The 17055-nt window shown below is 42.6% G+C and overlaps 1 protein-coding gene across 2 annotated transcripts in view; it reads right to left on the bottom strand.

Annotated features, from left to right (window-relative positions):
* LOC122537174 (gamma-aminobutyric acid type B receptor subunit 2) overlaps positions 1-15861 on the bottom strand; it is a 183837-nt gene extending 167976 nt beyond the window's left edge. The window contains exon 1 of one of the 2 annotated variants that reach the window (XM_043670159.1): positions 14707-15861. The gene's annotated coding sequence lies outside the window, so the exon portion shown is untranslated. The remainder of the gene's footprint in view (positions 1-14706) is intronic. The other variant, XM_043670158.1, reaches the window with a different exon arrangement.
* Between the last annotated feature and the right edge of the window lie 1194 nt (positions 15862-17055).

Raw genomic sequence — 17055 nt, 5'->3', positions numbered from 1 at the left:
GCGATCCCCGGTACGATTAATTTCTACCATCGACCCATACGTGCGGCAGATTTAATTACTGGCGACGAGATAGGCAGCGACAGAATCGAGCGAGATTTCAGGAGAAAGAACACCATACTGTCCGAAGGGCTTTGCAATCTCAAAGACGGAAGCGGAGATTCGATTATCCAGGTTTTGCTGGAACTATGACGGGCGAGCTCTCGACTCCGGGCTCAGACGAGGGAAACGTATAATCGTGTTCTGGGTTAAAAGCAGGTTTATATATACCTGTATATAGAGTTCGACTGGATTAAAGTTTCGATATAATATCGTCAAATAGGAAGCTCGAACAAGGGGAACAATGAAAGTTAAGCTGCCGTGCACGTGAAATCCGAAATTCCTACCAGAATTCGCGGCCAGAAAAATGCCTTGAGCAGGAAATTCTGTTTTCGGGTCAACTCGTGACACTTGTCTTTTGTAAACATCTCGTATGCGGGCTCGCGGAGAAACTAGAAGTCCCTGTGCGTTATATAAATTTTCGTAATTGCCAAATGCATGGTTAATTTCTGTTTCGCGGACACACATGTACTGTCTGCTACATTAAGTAGATACTTTTATGAGTATCTAATTTTTTTGGATTCGAGTGTCAAGCATAAGGGAACATCGTGCTTTTAAATCTAGCAAACAGCTCGAACTTTTCTTCTTGCAATTGCTGACAATTACAGCAGAAATTACAATAACAAATCAAACTGCTTCCCAAGAACGATATTTGTTAGAGCAATTCTCATAATTTCTCATTAATTTTTACGAAAGATTATAATGTGAAGAATGAGGGAAATTACTGCTTCCCGGAGAGTCTAGCAAACAGATCATTTTAGACGATTAGAAAAATGTTAAATTGTATTTAGATATTTGAATCACTTCCGTCGAAGGTGGCACTTCACTCTACTTAATATTTTATAAACAAGTTGCTGGCAGACGATTGACGCCAAGACGAGAAGAAAAGTCCCCGATTTCCAACAGAAATCGCGCGAAGAAACTCCGTCAACTTCTTCGTCATCCGCGCGTTTATCAAAAGCTGGCACGTACAAATCTAATATTTCAGCCGAAAGTTTTTATTCAAAGTACATTGGAAAATATCGCGCGTTTCGCGGCGAATGGAAAACAGGCTCGCGTTTCGCGGTCGCAATGCGGCACGCGATGTTTTTACATAATTTCGTCGCACGCATAAATCATCCATGTTGAATGTAACGACTGATTGATAGATTGTTCTTCACCTCTCCTTCCCTCTCTCTCTCTCTCGGATAACTGCAACGACACCTTTTCCTTTCGCCTATTCAAATTTATTAGGAACAACGTGTGAATGGTTCCGCGCAGACAAGCGCGTTTCAAATTCACCGCACTCGACCTAATTTCAATTTCCTCTTGCTCCTTTGTGCGATGGTGATTGAAATAAATTACGCGACCAGACCGGTGCGGATTTTTATGCATTTCCCCCTGGAAATTTTAGAGCACGTAACGTCCAAAACACGGCTGAATGTTGTAACAAGATTTAACAATTTTAATCAAATGGAACAACAGATGTAATTATAGATTTGCGAAATTTTACTTTTCTACGAGCTAAACCGATGAAACGAAAACCAAGTAATTAGGCCCGTAATTTTTCTGCAGATTCACAATAAAACTGACAAAAAATAGGACATAAAAAAGGACTTGAAAATTTATTTCACACTACACTATCTTTAAATTTCCCACGAATTACAATTAACAGTCTATGTTGAATTTTTGTAGATTACATGTGTTCTCACATTTTGGAATGTTTAAATTTTCCAAAAACAAGGAGAAACAAATGTCCGATCAGGCTCCTAGTCACTTCAGTTTCATTCGAAAGGATATAAATTTGCAGTGAATTCGAGAGCGAATAGAGAAATTTATATATATATATATATATATATATATACAACAGAATGATGAACGGTAAGCGATGAAATCCTGTGCCAGCTATGTGGTATGGATTTTGCGCGGACAATTCATTAAACCGATCATTGAGAAACGAGAAGAAATCCGAGAGGGGCACGTCAAATGCAGCTGGGACTGATACGGATTTCAGTTGTGCATGTGATCATTGGTCAAGCGAGCAGTTCGCATTTTCCAGTTCCAGTTTAGCTACAACAATAGGCACTCGAATTCAATTGCTACGTTTTATGAATCCGAATGTTCATACAAGCCAGAAGGATCGGACGAGATTGCAAGAGCTCGCAAACAGTTCAAACAGTTTCTTCGTTTTTACGTGCAATCGATTTCAAGCCTCGAAACTGGTAGTATTGATTACAAATGACCACAATCGTTCGGATTCGGATCGAGGTATAACCTCGTTTTCAACTTATGCTTCGTTCGATCGAATCTTTCGATTTAATTCTATTTGTATTTTATACGATACTCGGACTCGTGTAGCGTAACAGAGTTACACGATTGGAGCGTATCGTGTTAAATACATTGTTTTAAGGATTTAAACGAATTTATTCGAATAAAATTTATCGATACCGGTGTCGAGCTTGATAAATTTCCCCCATCCACTGATCAACCACCATAACGAGATTCTTTCTCTTGTTTGCCTATTCGGCTCCTCGTTTTTACGTTTGATCGATTTTAATCCCCTTCGACTAGAATTCCGTTTACTCGCCAGAGAGAATGGTCATTAGCATTAAATTGTAGCTATTCGTTTTAAAATCTGCGAATTAACAATCGTTCCAAGTGAATCACATTTTTGTAAAGTCCTTTCGTCGATGAAACGCAAAATCAAAAACTGTGTATACACGGATATGTAACTTCACAAAGATTTATATTCCATTTTTCGATGCAATTTTGTTTCTATTTCGTGTCAGTTATCACGTGAAATAGAGAATACGGGCTAAAGCCTCAAAGCTACCTTAAAATCGAATGACATCCATTGATATCAGTTGAGAGTTAAATCGCTTAATAAATTTTCCCTTTCCCAGTAATCAGCGACAACTCCTTTCTTTCTTTGCTCGTTCCACGATTCTTTCGACGAAATTCATCGCAAAAATGAAACTCCGCGAACGAGAGAAACAGAGAGAGAGAGAGAGAGAGAGAGAGAGAGAGAGAATAACCCGTTAACTCGTGTGTAAAGTTAGCTACGTGTTCCGGACTTTTCTCGAGAGTCCAACAGATAGCTGGCCAACTCGTGAACGAGCATGCTCGTGGTCCACAATGAGAGAACGCTAATTGAATTTGATTACATTTGAAACAAGATTACACACGTACGTATATTTCGAGGGGGAAGTTCGTGGCGTGGAATAACGTTTTGCATATCGACAAGCGTATCAACCGGCGAACACGGTGGAAAAGCGGGTCGATACACGCACGCGATCTGATGGGAAACGCATCGAAAATAAACATCTTTCATTCATTTTAGAGAGATTCGCGTTTTTATGGTTTCGTTCGTAATAAGTTGCTCGACGAATATATATGACGGGTATAAAATGACGAGTTTTATCCCCCTGTTTGTTATGCACCCGCTATATTATGCTCCTTGCCGCGATTTTTGCTACTCCGCACGCATCCCCTCATTCTGTTGGCCAGAGAACGTTCTTTTCGAGTTCTTTTCGTTTAAGTGTTTTCGCTACTTGCGCCGCTTTTCGAAGTGGCTTCCACGCTTCCTTCCCGTTCTCTCGAAAGCTCCTTTCGCCCCTCGTCGCCAGTTACCTTCGCTTCTTTCGAGAAAAAAAAAAAAAAAGAAAAAAAAAACCGCTTTGCCCCCGAGTTATGATACACAACCTTCTACATAATAGCTAGCGAGAATATTGTTTTATCGCTTGTCTCGCGGCGATGAGTACAGCTTGTTCCGTGTAGAGTTACTCTACGATAACTAAACTTCGGGTTAAGCTTTTGTGCTTCTCACACAAACATACAAACACACACATATACTTGAGCTTTGCTAGAGAATTCTAGCGTTTCGTAATCAAGCAACTATGTACGCGTAAAAGCGATCCACGATACGCCGATTCAGTGCAACTGAACAACTTTCTTGCTACCACCACCGTCTGAAATTAGACAGACGCGATTTCTTCGCGATCAGTTCAGCCACCGAGTGTATGTCGGTGTCGTTCGATTTCGGTAGAGTAGCACGAAACTCCTTCCTTTTCTTAGTAGTTTAACGATAAAGAAAGTGAACTCGTTGCAAGTTTCACCCTAGTTTGTCCGCTTCGAGATTTGTTGCAATCTTTCCTCGCCCCTTCTCTATCTCTCGCACAGAATTTACTCGCCACCTTTTTCGGTCCCTCTCGTGATTCGCCTCCCACGAATCTGCGGAAATCCAAGGTTTTCCAGCGAGAGAAAAGTCTCCCGCCTTTGTCGGATTCGTCATGTCCGTGATCGGCGTTACGTGCCGCGTATCCGCGACGAAGAATAAAACACGGCGTGGACTGATCCAGGGGCTGTGATCGGCCTGTTCGACACGTTCGGATTGTCAAACAACCGATATACGACTATCACCTTTGCATCGAGGATTTGCATCGAATCGGATACAACCTTACACGCGATTTCTTAAGGAAATCGAGGAATAAAGGATAAGTCGTACCTTCGTATCGATCGGACTCTATAATAAATACGCGTTTCGTGAATTACTTCTGGAAAACGAAACACGACACTTTCGAAACGAACAGAGAAAACCCACGCGTCGCAGCGTGTTTCCAATCTGGGATTTTTCACGAACATCGAAAAAACGTCGTTCTTCGAATAGATCGCAAGAACGCGCTCGTCGGAGAGTATTTTCACTTTCGGAGTAGCCGAATTTGACTCGTCGATTCGTAAGTATATGCATCGAACTTGATTCCATCCCTGCTTCGATCCCCTTTGAACCAACGCATGCTCACTGCAGCCACGAAACTGCACTGTGTCACTGTGCCGCCGATGAGTCTGTGCCCGAATCGAATATTCCAAAGGTTCGGAATTGCCCTCCTCTCCACTCCTCTCTTTGGTCGCAGGTACGAACGTCGAACGAGAGCGTCCACCACCACCACCATCGGGAAGCGCGTCTTTACGCGAAGTAAACACGCTCATTGCAGGAACGATATTTCATTTTGATTTATAGCAGTCGCGGGGAATCCAAGTCGAGATAAACATTTGTGTAACTGTGAGTAAACAGTCGTAGGTAATATGTCGCCGAGTAGGTAATATATTTCCGCGCGAGCGGAGAATTTCACGCGACACGCGAGAGCATCGAGAGCGCGAAACATCAGAGGAAATAAGCCGTGGCGAAAGAAAATTACAGGGAGGGAAATCACTGGCCGCCCCCTCCCCCGGTGCAAATCGCTCTATCCACTTTGCCGAGCGACGCGTTGCAAAGCTCTCTGGACCGCGCATCCTAACTTCAAAATCTCCTCCGTTGCAATCGTGTTAGCCTCGTGCTAATGTCGTCACATCGTTTCTCTTTGCCGTCTAAACTGCCTACTTAACAGCCGCTTAATCGCCGGCAGATCATCGCCCACGGACGCGAATTTTCCTACGAACGCCTCGAACTGACGCTTAATCAACGCGAGCCTCGACAAACTCGATTAATAAAGCGTCGCCGTTCATTTAAGCGTTTCCCTTACGTTAATTGAGAAATAACGCGAGGCAGAATTTAACGAAGTCTCTCTTCGAGAATTTTAAATATCGGCGGAATTTTTTTTCTAACATCAACTTTCTAAACCCTGTTGAAGTCATTGTAACTACTGTTAGTATTGTAAATCAAGGGTTTGTAAGTAGAGGAGAATTCGACGATTTTAATAAGGGGCAGCCAACTATTTTTCGTCTAAGATAATAAACGAGACTAGCGAAAACCAGACTACGTTTTAATGTTCGATTAACGGTCGTGCTACGTATAAATTTCTCTAAATTTGATTATTCTTGCGAGATAGTTAACCAACCAAGGGTTAACCATTGAATTGAATTCAATCGATATTCTTTTCTCTGAACTCAGTGACGACGATTTGAACTTATTGTCAGTGAGAAGAGACTTGGTTAAGATTGTTGGAAAGAACTCCTGGAGCTAAAGGCTAACAGATGAGAAACAAATTACAGAAGTTGGCCTGTCCAGAAATATCATTTCAAGCTTCTCAATTTTATTGTAGATAAAAACAAGCATCATAATAGATTGAAGACTGAAAATGATCTAATATTCAATGAAACTAACTGTTATTTTCACTAGAATTAAACGAGTTCAAATAAATCAATTAAACACAATTTTTACTTCGTCGATATAAATTGTACCGATACTTTAAACGAAATTATGTCGAAAAAATATCTTAACAGGATGCATGAGCTATAGAAAGATAGTTGAAAATCACAGTTACAGGCATTATTTCATAAAAAAAAAAAAAAAGAAAAAACATTTGTTCTCGTGAATAATCAGATTTATCACGCCAATTTCACAGCGTAGCTATCACTGACGCGTATCGACATAATAAATGTTCAAATCAGATCAAATACCATATCATTTAATAGGTTCAGTTTGCTAGCAGCATTTCGAACCACGCGTGCACCACCCATGATCCTCGAATACTCAAGCCTTTCCGATATAGCACTCGATAACAAGTGTCAGTGAAAAAAAAGAGAAGAAGAAAAAAAAAAACTCGGTCGAATTCCGAAAATTTTCGCGGTCGCTCGCGGCAGTGACTTCGGCACGCTGCGAATCGAAATTCCATCATTTCTACAGGTCCGTATATTTCACACGTCGAATTTCAAAAATATTTAATTTCCACATAGCGGAAAGGAACGCGTCGCTGCATCGCTCGCCTGGCTATCGAAAAATCGAGTAGCTAGTATACGACGAGTTATTTTTATTTGCTTCCGAGCGAATCGATTACACGTGTACGAGCACGCGAGACGCGAGTACCACGAGTTTCACGAGTGTGTGAAAGAAGCGCATCACATCTAAAATATTATTGGTAATTTCCTATTAATTTCGCCATCATTTCGAGAAAAATACGATCGCGATTTCTTTGCTCGATCAGATAGATATTTATAATTACCAGCACCGTAACAAAGTCGTGACATTGTGCCATTATTCAATCAGACCAAAGTCTCAGATATCTTTCGGTTTTCATTATTACCGAGAGTTCGAGGTGATGTAAAAGTTTATTGGCGTTCCTACGATATCATGCATATTTATTTTCACAATTTTATAAAACGGGAGCAAATCGAAGCAATCCGAATTATCAGTACCGCGACAAAGTCGCGGTGCCATTTTTCAATCAGACCGAAGTCTTTTGTTTCTCATTGTTACCGAGACGTGAAAGTTTATTGATCTCCCAACTATTGATGTCGTGCAATTTTATCTGTCGTAAATTTTTCTTATTCGCCTTAAATAAACCAGCGCATTTCGGACACGCCGCGCATCCTCCGCGAGGATCTCGTGCAGATACGAGAGCATCGGTACTCAAAGTTCGTACGTGAGTTTCACGTAAGCCGGACCCGGAAGCTCCGCTTATTTTTCCTATTACGGGACGCAAATACGATTGCCGGAGCTTCGACGCTCGTGGAACGTGATCGCTTCAACTTCGATCACCGATCGTCCCGGCTCCTGACGTCGTTCTGACCCAGTGCAAACAAGAGATCCCCCCACCCGCGCAAAGTATATAACAATTCCGCTCGATTACCTTGCGCCAACTAAAATTTCAAACGGTCTCGTACGGATTGCCCGACGCAGTTATGCATACTAATTACCTCTATTCTCTCCGTGGCAACTTGGCGCGAACGCGTTAACCAGAGATCCAGGCGTGTTAAGTAAATACTGCATCGTCAGCCGGCAAACGTTGCGTGAAATTGACGGAAAACTCGTCGGAAAGTGAAATTAATTTCGATCTCGTTCGACGAACGTTTCGACCGGCTGAATCGATTCGAAACGACTGGAAACCACAAAACACGTGCACTCATGACCAAAGAAAAACAGCCAACGAGGTTTCATCTATAAATCAAGTTAGACAAGCTCTTAGACGTTACTGTTACTCTTCCAAATTCACCCGTAGCTCGATCCGAATTTCTCGGGATTTGAAATTTAGCCAGAAACTTTTGCCGATAAATTCCAAAAGTTCACCCGGCACGTTTAAAACTACCGCCTGTTTAGGTCGTACATCTTTGCCTCCGAAACAAACATCGTTCCGATCTTGACACTAACTAATCATTCGATCACTGTACTAACGACGAGTAGAAATATATATCGGACGTACGTGAGGTTTCTAATAAGAAAGTCTCATCTTAAGTGCAATTAAATCTTTTCACTTCTCAAGATATTTATCATTCCCTTATAAAGGATATCGTGACAGAGCAACGAGCAGAACAAGTTGCTGTGATTTTCTAAACCAAGAGAATCATCAATCCTCGAACAAAGAAGGAAGATTTAACAGCAAGCCACTGCGAAAAGCAAAGATTGTTCGGTACGGTTTCAACCGGATGGAAACAAAGGCCGAGGTGATTACAATCCTTGAAAACCAACTAATTACGATTCCTCGCTGAAGAATAAGAAACAAGTCTCAAAAAGAGGTAAATAAACAAATAAATAAAAAATAAAAGCGCTATGCAAGGAGCTGTCAACATTGTTTGCCTTTTATTCTTCTAAACGGTGTTCACTTACGTACGTACGTAAAATGAATGAATAAATAAATAGAAAGAAAGGGAACGAGACCTCTTTGTCTTCGAATGCTCGATTCGTGACATTTAAAGGGATTAAAATGGATGGTACGTGTAAACGGAGGAGGATCGGTGAGAAACAAAGCGAGAGGAGGGAAAGGTGTTTTAGGAAGAAATCGGCTTTAAACACAGAGAGGAGGTTTAAAGAGGCGAAGAATAAACGGGGGCTGGTGACCCTCGTACTCCGTTGGACAACAGCGAGTATCGACACGCGGTCGCGCGTTTTCCTACCTACGACGAGAGAAAATGCTGGACGAGGAGGAGGTGGAGGAGGAAACGCTCGAAAGCACCAACACCAACTTCGCCATTAACGCCCTTTGTCAGAGCCACTATGCCATCCACCTCGCGACCTCCTTCCGCGTTTTCATAGAGAGTAAAACGCCCCGATGGAATTTATAGAAATTCCAATGGCATCGACGACGTGACGCCTAGCTACCGACGATCACCGATATGTGAATATGTCCACGTACACGGCACATTACGTAGATCGCGTCGGTTACTTTTCATTTGACCGAGAAAAATATGCACCGCCAGCAAAACGAACGAACGAACGAACGAACGAACGGACGAACGCGAACCGAACTGAACTACTGAAATAGTATTACGTCAGCAGAATCTATTTCCCTGTGTGTTTCGTGAGGAAATTTTATTTCCCGATTGCTCGCGAGACTCACGCTCGATCGGCCGTATCGATTTTAATTTCTCTTTGGCTGACTCGTTAGAGCGACTCGTTATTTGTCATTTGACGAAATTCTCTGGCTGGATACACCGAACTGGCTGTATTGTCGTCGGTTCGTTAACGAGATAAATAAATGCTGGAAGTAATTTCTATCTGGAAACGGGGGGAGGTGGGTGGTGGGAGGGGGAGGCGAGATCAATACGGCGAATATGTATCGAGTAAACGGAAAACGACCGCGAGACCAGATTGAAGATAAATAATTTACTTAGATGTGGCGGAATGAATGAAAAGTACACTCGATCGTAACACAGTCGAAAAGTGCATCGAGCTCATTAACTGAATGAATGTTTCGAATCAATTGCGGAAGCACGATCGACGATGATTGAAACGATGCCGGTGTGCATTCCGCGTTAAAAACAACCTTCAGGACGAGCATTATTTTCAGTTTAAGGCTGGTTGGTGTGCAACGTCGAAAATTAGTAACTTTTACACCCAATGTCAGTAGCAAAATCGTCTATTCTGCCACGCGTATTACATCTGTTCCATCCCTCTTATTAAACATAATTCCATTTTACAAAATTATCCCGTGTTTAAGCTTTCTTTTGTCCGTCGCTGTATGTTTAACGCAACACTGGAAAAAGTTAATTCTTTGAAGCACGGAGGGTTAAAAAAAATGTTCCGCATTTTTAATAACCTGATACGCGTGTTGGAATGTTTTTCAAACCGCTTTGAAAAAAATTAAAGCGGCACGGGGCTACAAAGGTTATTTTTAACAGGACGCGTTTTGCAACAAGATGGCACTTTATTAGCTTTCACGCTCTTTGTCCTCGAAATTTTTTTTTTTTTTCCACCTCTGTATTACAAGTCAGATCAAGAAGTTTATTCCGTAGTTGATCATTCGATGTTCTGCGACCAGACGCTCGGCGACAAAATAAAATGAAAATAGAGAAACTCCAAAATTAAGTAATCTCGTTCCAAATGATCACAGTCGCGAACAGACCAAGATCCGTGATTCGGTGTTAGGTGGCTCGTAAAATGCGAGAAAAATACGTATCCAGAGTGACCCACATGAGATAGAAAATTGGACGGTTACACGCTGTCGACCTGACATCGAGGCGATGATTTATAAACAAAAACTTCGGGTTTGCAAATAGTTCGCTCGCGGAATTCAACCGCTGTAACAAACGACGACGTTAACGTTTCGAATCCCGTACGAGACACAGCGTGCCGTTTCTTTCGTAAAAGATTGCCGAACACAATGGAACGGAATCGGATCGTGGGTAATCAAATCGAAACGAGACACGTTCGAGCGCGTGAATTTTCCCGAGGAAAGAGAAAAAGAGAGGGAGAGAGAAAAAAAAGAAAGAAAGAAAAAAAGTGATCCGTTCTGTTTCGTAACGAGCCCGCCAACGGGACGGTTCACGTAATAAAACTTTTGCGACACGTTCCGGGGCGAATTGTTACGCGTGCTCGCGTAAATTTCTGAACTCGAAGGAACAAGAGCGCGAAACGGCGACGAAAAGAGAAAGGAGAGGCGACGAAGAGTGTGGTGAAGAGGGAAAGGAGAGGAGAGGAGAGGAGAGGAGAGAAAGAGAAACGAAGAGAAAAGGCCAAGTGGCGTCGATATGGCGACCTGAATTCCCAGGAGAAAAGGGAAATCAAAAAAGCAAAGAGTCGTTGCAAATCAGGGGACCCGAATGCTCGGCAGTCGCCGCTACGTGAACCCGCAGAACCGCCCTATTGTTCACGCCCGAACAATGCTGTCTTTGTCGCGATGTGATTAAGCTCTGAATAAATTTTCTATTACGCTGGTTCTACACCGGGCTTTCCTCCATTTTCGAATACTCGTTTTCTTTTCTGGTAACCGGACCGTGCTTTCGATTTTTATCTCGGCGGAATGCCGGACGCGCGAATAACCCAACCAAACCCAACCCAACCCAACCCAACGCGGGGAGCGAGAACGTACCGCGAATTAAACGAAGATTTTTTTTTTTTTCCCCCGCCATCGATCTCTCGTTTCGTTCTACTCGATTCCATCTCCTCCTCGCCGGGCGACGTACGCTATGTAAAAGTTACACGAAGTTTCGAACCGGACGGAATTGGAAGAACCGTCCATTATTTAGGAACGATCCAACTTTTTCTATTCCGCGAGAGTGTTCTCGATGGGCGGGGAGGAAAAAAAAAAAAGTCCTTACAACTTCGTGAGTAAGGAAACGCGGAAACAGAATGATCGATTCGCGGTTTACGATAATTATCCATAATCGAGAGGGACTGAACTTTATCATTTGACTTTGTCTCGTTTAATTTATTTATCTGTACGGCGATGAAAAGCCTTCGACACGAAGACGGATATAGACAGAGAACACAAAATAGCAGTTTAGAAACGTAAAGTATGTTAAATAGACGAATAGAAAAGAAATGAATACTAAATCGGTCTTGTTACAACAAATAACCAAAATGGACAAGTTAAAGCACCTATTTCTAAAAGATGTAGAGAAAAAAAATCGAAGAGTTGATTAAGTGAATTTGTTCCGCGTAATGGAACGCGTAAAAAACGGGGTAGGATATCTAAACTTTTTCTATTTGTAATAAATTTGCTTGTACACCGACTAGGAAGGCAAGCCTCTTATATCTCATGTACTAAAATTTACTTGTACATCGACTAGTAAGCTTCCTATTACATCGAACCTGAAACAGCTTAATGTTAACCCATCGAGAACCAATGTTACGTTAACGAAATATTTCACCTGTAGTTCTTTCCAACCAAGCTGCACCATCAGTGTTCTACTACTTTTTAACGTTGACACGAAGAAAGAAAATACTTACAATCTATGCAAATAAATCGGTACGTCTAGAATCTCTTTTAAAATAATTCTGAAAATATTTGTTAAATGTCTGACATTCACTGTATGCGTTAAATAAATAAATAAAATTTATATTTCTGTTGATTAGAACAATCCCATTGCAGTCACAAACGATTGCTTAATTTCTAACGAATTAATTCAATTTTAATAGAATGTCTAGTCAGACGTATCAGAAATAATACTCGAAAAGAGGTTCTCGTTGAAAAGGAGACACCGGAGGAGACACCAGACGAGGCAGATAGAGTTCGCAGAATGGAAACGGAGCCGGGCGTGTGTACTTTTGAATTTTCAGCTACGAGACATCTGGTATTAATTCTTCCACGTATGATGTCTTACATATGCCGCAAGGAATTCAGAATCCTGGGATCTCGGAATCTCATGTTCCACATATCCCCACATACCACACCGGCAGTCTGCAAGCTGCGCTTTGTAATTTCATCCTTCCGCTATCTTTTGTACTAAACCAGCGCGCGCGTTCACCTAAAACTTCCTAGGCAACCCTTTAGCGCAGCGTGCACAAAGTGCACAACCCTTTCGATTGATTTCACGTTATACACGCTTTGACCACTGAATCGAGTTAAATAAAAATTTCGATATTTTGTCTGGAAGCTATCTGCTGAAACGTTTGAAAGAAAAAAAGAAGAGAAAAAAGAAGAACGCATGTAGATACAAACGTATGTACGTCGAGATCTTTATGCACGGGTATTATGAGAATGTTAGAGCGCCGAGTGAAAAAGTCGATCGTGAATAGGGAGCGTCCGTTTGACGAAGAGCTTAATATAATATCTGATCCATCGTTTCCTTAACCTTCTGCAACAGCTTGAAAGTTACATACACGCAGATTCACCTTTTGAGAATTTTAATTTGCTCAGTTGCTTCACTATTGTATTTCGTCAATTGATATGTACACGAGTCAAGATCAAATAATACACTTTATATTACGAATTGGCACTAGACAATTGACATGATTTTGCAACTGAAAATCCGCAGTCTAATGATTAAGTATTATGTATGTTAAACAGAAAAGAGCCGAGAAAAAAAAGAGTCTTGTGTATCATCGTACGAAATTAACTAGCTTCATAATTCTATCAAACGTCATCGATCGTTATTTTAAAATCTCATCCCCAGGTTTTAAATTGGAGTAAATAACTAACTTAACTCGGTTAACTAACAATCTCCTCCACCCATGAGCAAACGAAATTATAAAGGATTAATCGGATGTCGTTGATAATAATTTATAATAATTGGAGTAAATGACTATGATTAACCGATAATCTTCCTCTTTCATAAATAAACGAAATACTGGTTACACAGGGTTAACTGTAAGATCTTCCACTTGATACTTACATACACACTCGACGAAGATTCTCGTATCATGGCTCAGCTGAACAAACACACGCGCGTAACAGCTTGGCTCGTCGTTACGTTAATTCGTTATTAAATCCCGGTTCGGTTCATTTACGTTTTAATAGTACACATTTGGGATCGACTGGGCTGGGTGAGACTAGCTTCGATAAAAACCATACGCGCGACACGAGGCTGTAATTAACAACCGGTATCCGTATGCACGTCCCGCGTTGTAAATAATACAACAATTCATGCTTTACACTGTTGCCACAGAGGCACACGAGACGATTACGTACTTTTCTTTTGTGAACAGGCACTGCGAAGTAAATACAACACACACCGAGCACCGGGGGCTGAATGTATGTAAAACCTTGAATCGAGGTTACAGTCGAGGTCGAGATCGGTCGATTAATGATACTCCTGTGTTGTATGTACTGTGTGTTTGCGATATTTTTTCAGTTACTTAGCTGCGGAAGCTAATGTCATCGGTCACGTTACTGTTTATCGTTCTTTGTCGCCTTCGATTTCGTCACGAAACGGGCCACGGTACAGCAAGGACAAGTCGAGCTAACGATGACAATGAACATCACGCTCGGCCAAGCTCGTTTCCTTCGAAAACTACGCGAGAAACACCTATCTAACGAGAGAGAGAGAGAGAGAGAGAGAAACGATACGAGAGTCGAATCGAAACAGGAAACGAACAGAACTGACTCCCCTCGTAGGAACGCGAATTCGATGAGACACGCGAGACGATTTCATTGGGCAATCTGAATTCAAGTTTCTACGTAAAAATACAATGGTTGTTCTATCTACCGATTGGCGTGCTGAAAGTTACCCCCGATACACAATAAAGATTTCAGATAGATTTCGCAAAACTTTCATGTCCTGCCTCAAACTGTACACGTATGTATGGCATAGGTGTGCCAACACGCGTGCACGTATTCATCCACGTTTATTACCTATTCAACGACGTATGCATATGTAAAAACGTATACAAGCGCGGGTGTTCGAACAAATATCATGTACGTGTACACACAGGCACGCGCGCGCGCGCACATACGCACACACAACTGTAACGCACGCAGTGACAGTGCACAAGAGGAGAAACAGAAACAAAAGTAAAAAAAAAAAATAAAATACACGTACCTGACAACATGTAATCCTCTGTTACTTGTCCGCTCTTCCCTCCGGAGGCATTTATCTGCATTATCTTCCTGGCGGACTTCTTGTAGTGACTACGTCTGATAAACTGGTTGCCACCCCCATCACGAACCAGCTACCGATCCTTGCGATACCATCCACCAAGAATACACTACACACTATTCTGCGCGAGGAATCTCCCCTTCTCTCTCCCCCTCCCTCTCTCCTCCTCCTCCTCCTCCTCCTCTTCCTCCCTTTCTCTTTCTCTTCTTCTATCCTTCTCTCTTTCACTCTGTCACTCTTTCTCTCTTTCTTCTTTGGCCTTCTTCCCGAGTTTCCTTTCTCTCTCTTTTTCTCGTTTTTCTTTACTTTTTCTCTTCCTTTTTCTTTTTTTTTTTTTATCAACGAATTTATTCTACTCGGTAGAGGCGATGCAGCGTGATACTCTTCTTGCTCTCCGAATGGGTTTACGGTCACGAAAACTGCGCAGAGTCACAGAGTCGCGCAAGATGAGAACGGCTCGATCGGATCGAGAACGAACAGGATCCAAAGTGTAGCGGAGTGAGAACACGTACGTCGATGCGATGTGGTGTTGAGAGAATGAGGGAAAGAGCGAAAGACGGACCGGTCAGTGACGGCGGTCGATAGGTGGTGACTTTCCAAGCCCGTCGAAAGTACCACGTTGATGAATAAGCATGTGAACGAACGACAGGGAAAAGACGAACCGGGACGATGGATGGGGAAACGTGCGACGGAGTGAGGAACGTACGTACGGCGTGCGATCACGTACGATCGGCCCGGGCGAAGAAAACGCGAATGTTTTGCAACGGTAGCGAATCGAACACGATCAGTCACGTTCGCCGGATGTAGCGCGAATAGAGGGTTGGTCTTGCGCGGCAGCGCGCTCACGCGGTCATCCGGTAAACTGACAGACCACCCCTGAAAGACCTCCGAACTATCAGCCTTCCCACCCTGCTCTTTTGCGGCTGCGCGTTCTCCTGAACTCGCTGTCTCTCACCCTGGTGTACCGATGTGCTCTACTTCTCCCACCAAACCGACTAGCGATGGCCCTTCGATATTCTCCCCCGTTGCAAGTTTTCGAGCAACTTGCTCCTACGAGAGGACCCGCGACTCTCGCCAATTTCCCTTGAATTTAACTTCGCATCGCTTCCACCACCCCCATCCTCCACCGCCACCCCCTTCCGCCCTCCGTCAGCCCGCCCTCCTCCATTAATACGATACACGGAGTCTAGTCTGCTTTCTGCGATCCTTTGTTGCTCGATGATAACGTAATAAGCGCGATTAGATTCGATTATCTAAAGCACCTGCATTATCTAGATTACCCAAAGTAGATTAGTCAAGTTGCACAGGGACAGAGAGGGTGTTTAACGAGAGTTGGAAAACGTTGTGCCGCGACTTCGCGTCATATCTTTGCCGGCGGGTACCGGCACTCATCCCTTATTTCCACGCCCCGTGAAAAATACCCCACCAGGCCAGCCACTGCGAAGGAAGCTCGATCGTATCTACCCTGTGACCCCGCATGCCAGCATTCCCTACTCCCCCTCCCCCGTTAAAAGGCTTTCCACTTTACTTCACTCCCGATTCTTCTTCGCTGACTCGGTCATCCTTCGGGAAAAGACTTTGCTTTCTGGAACACTTTGAAAATTGCCAGCCGCCCTGACGAGCCGAATCCGAACGAGATACCCACGAAACTTGAAACTTCCGAACCAACGATCGAACAACCGAATTACTCGCTACTTCATTGGCTCGATTTTCCTCGCCAATTACACGAAACACGAAACGACCGTGCTCGTGTACGTGTGATACGCTTTTTATTTCCTTTAGATTGATCGCTTCGTACATCGAAGATTCTTTTCGACTGGCGTTAGATAACGTTCCGTTTCTCATTAACGAAATTAGTAACTATATGGAATGTTAAAGTTTTATGCCCTTGAGTAAATTGAGCAGAGCAATGAACCGTGTTTAAACTTTCCTCGGGGTAAGGTATGTACGAGTAATGCTAGTAGTTAATTTCGCAAATAAATGCCGAGAGTGTTTCGTTTCTTGCCGCATTATTGAAATTCATTCAACTGTACTTTCTTTTCTTTTAAGCGCGATAGATAGAGCCACTGAAAATTTGACTCGCTTTGAATGCAATATGCAATACTTGAACGTCTCAGAGCTCCGAATGTTTCAGAAAATATACTGGTATATGTCACCAATTGATACAGATTGCAAAAAGAACGAATGAAACATAAAAATAGACTCGATGTGGATCCTTTGTCAGTTTCGTGTCACAAGCGACGTTATCGATTCAGTGTAAAATAAGATTACAATATTACTAGTGGTTGGAAT

This window comes from Frieseomelitta varia, unplaced genomic scaffold (genome assembly GCF_011392965.1).
Source record: "Frieseomelitta varia isolate USP_RPSP 00005682 unplaced genomic scaffold, Fvar_1.2 scaffold_89, whole genome shotgun sequence".
Taxonomy (NCBI): domain Eukaryota; kingdom Metazoa; phylum Arthropoda; class Insecta; order Hymenoptera; family Apidae; genus Frieseomelitta; species Frieseomelitta varia.
The sequence above is the reverse complement of the archived record's forward strand: the minus strand, read 5'-3'. Positions and strand labels throughout refer to the sequence as shown.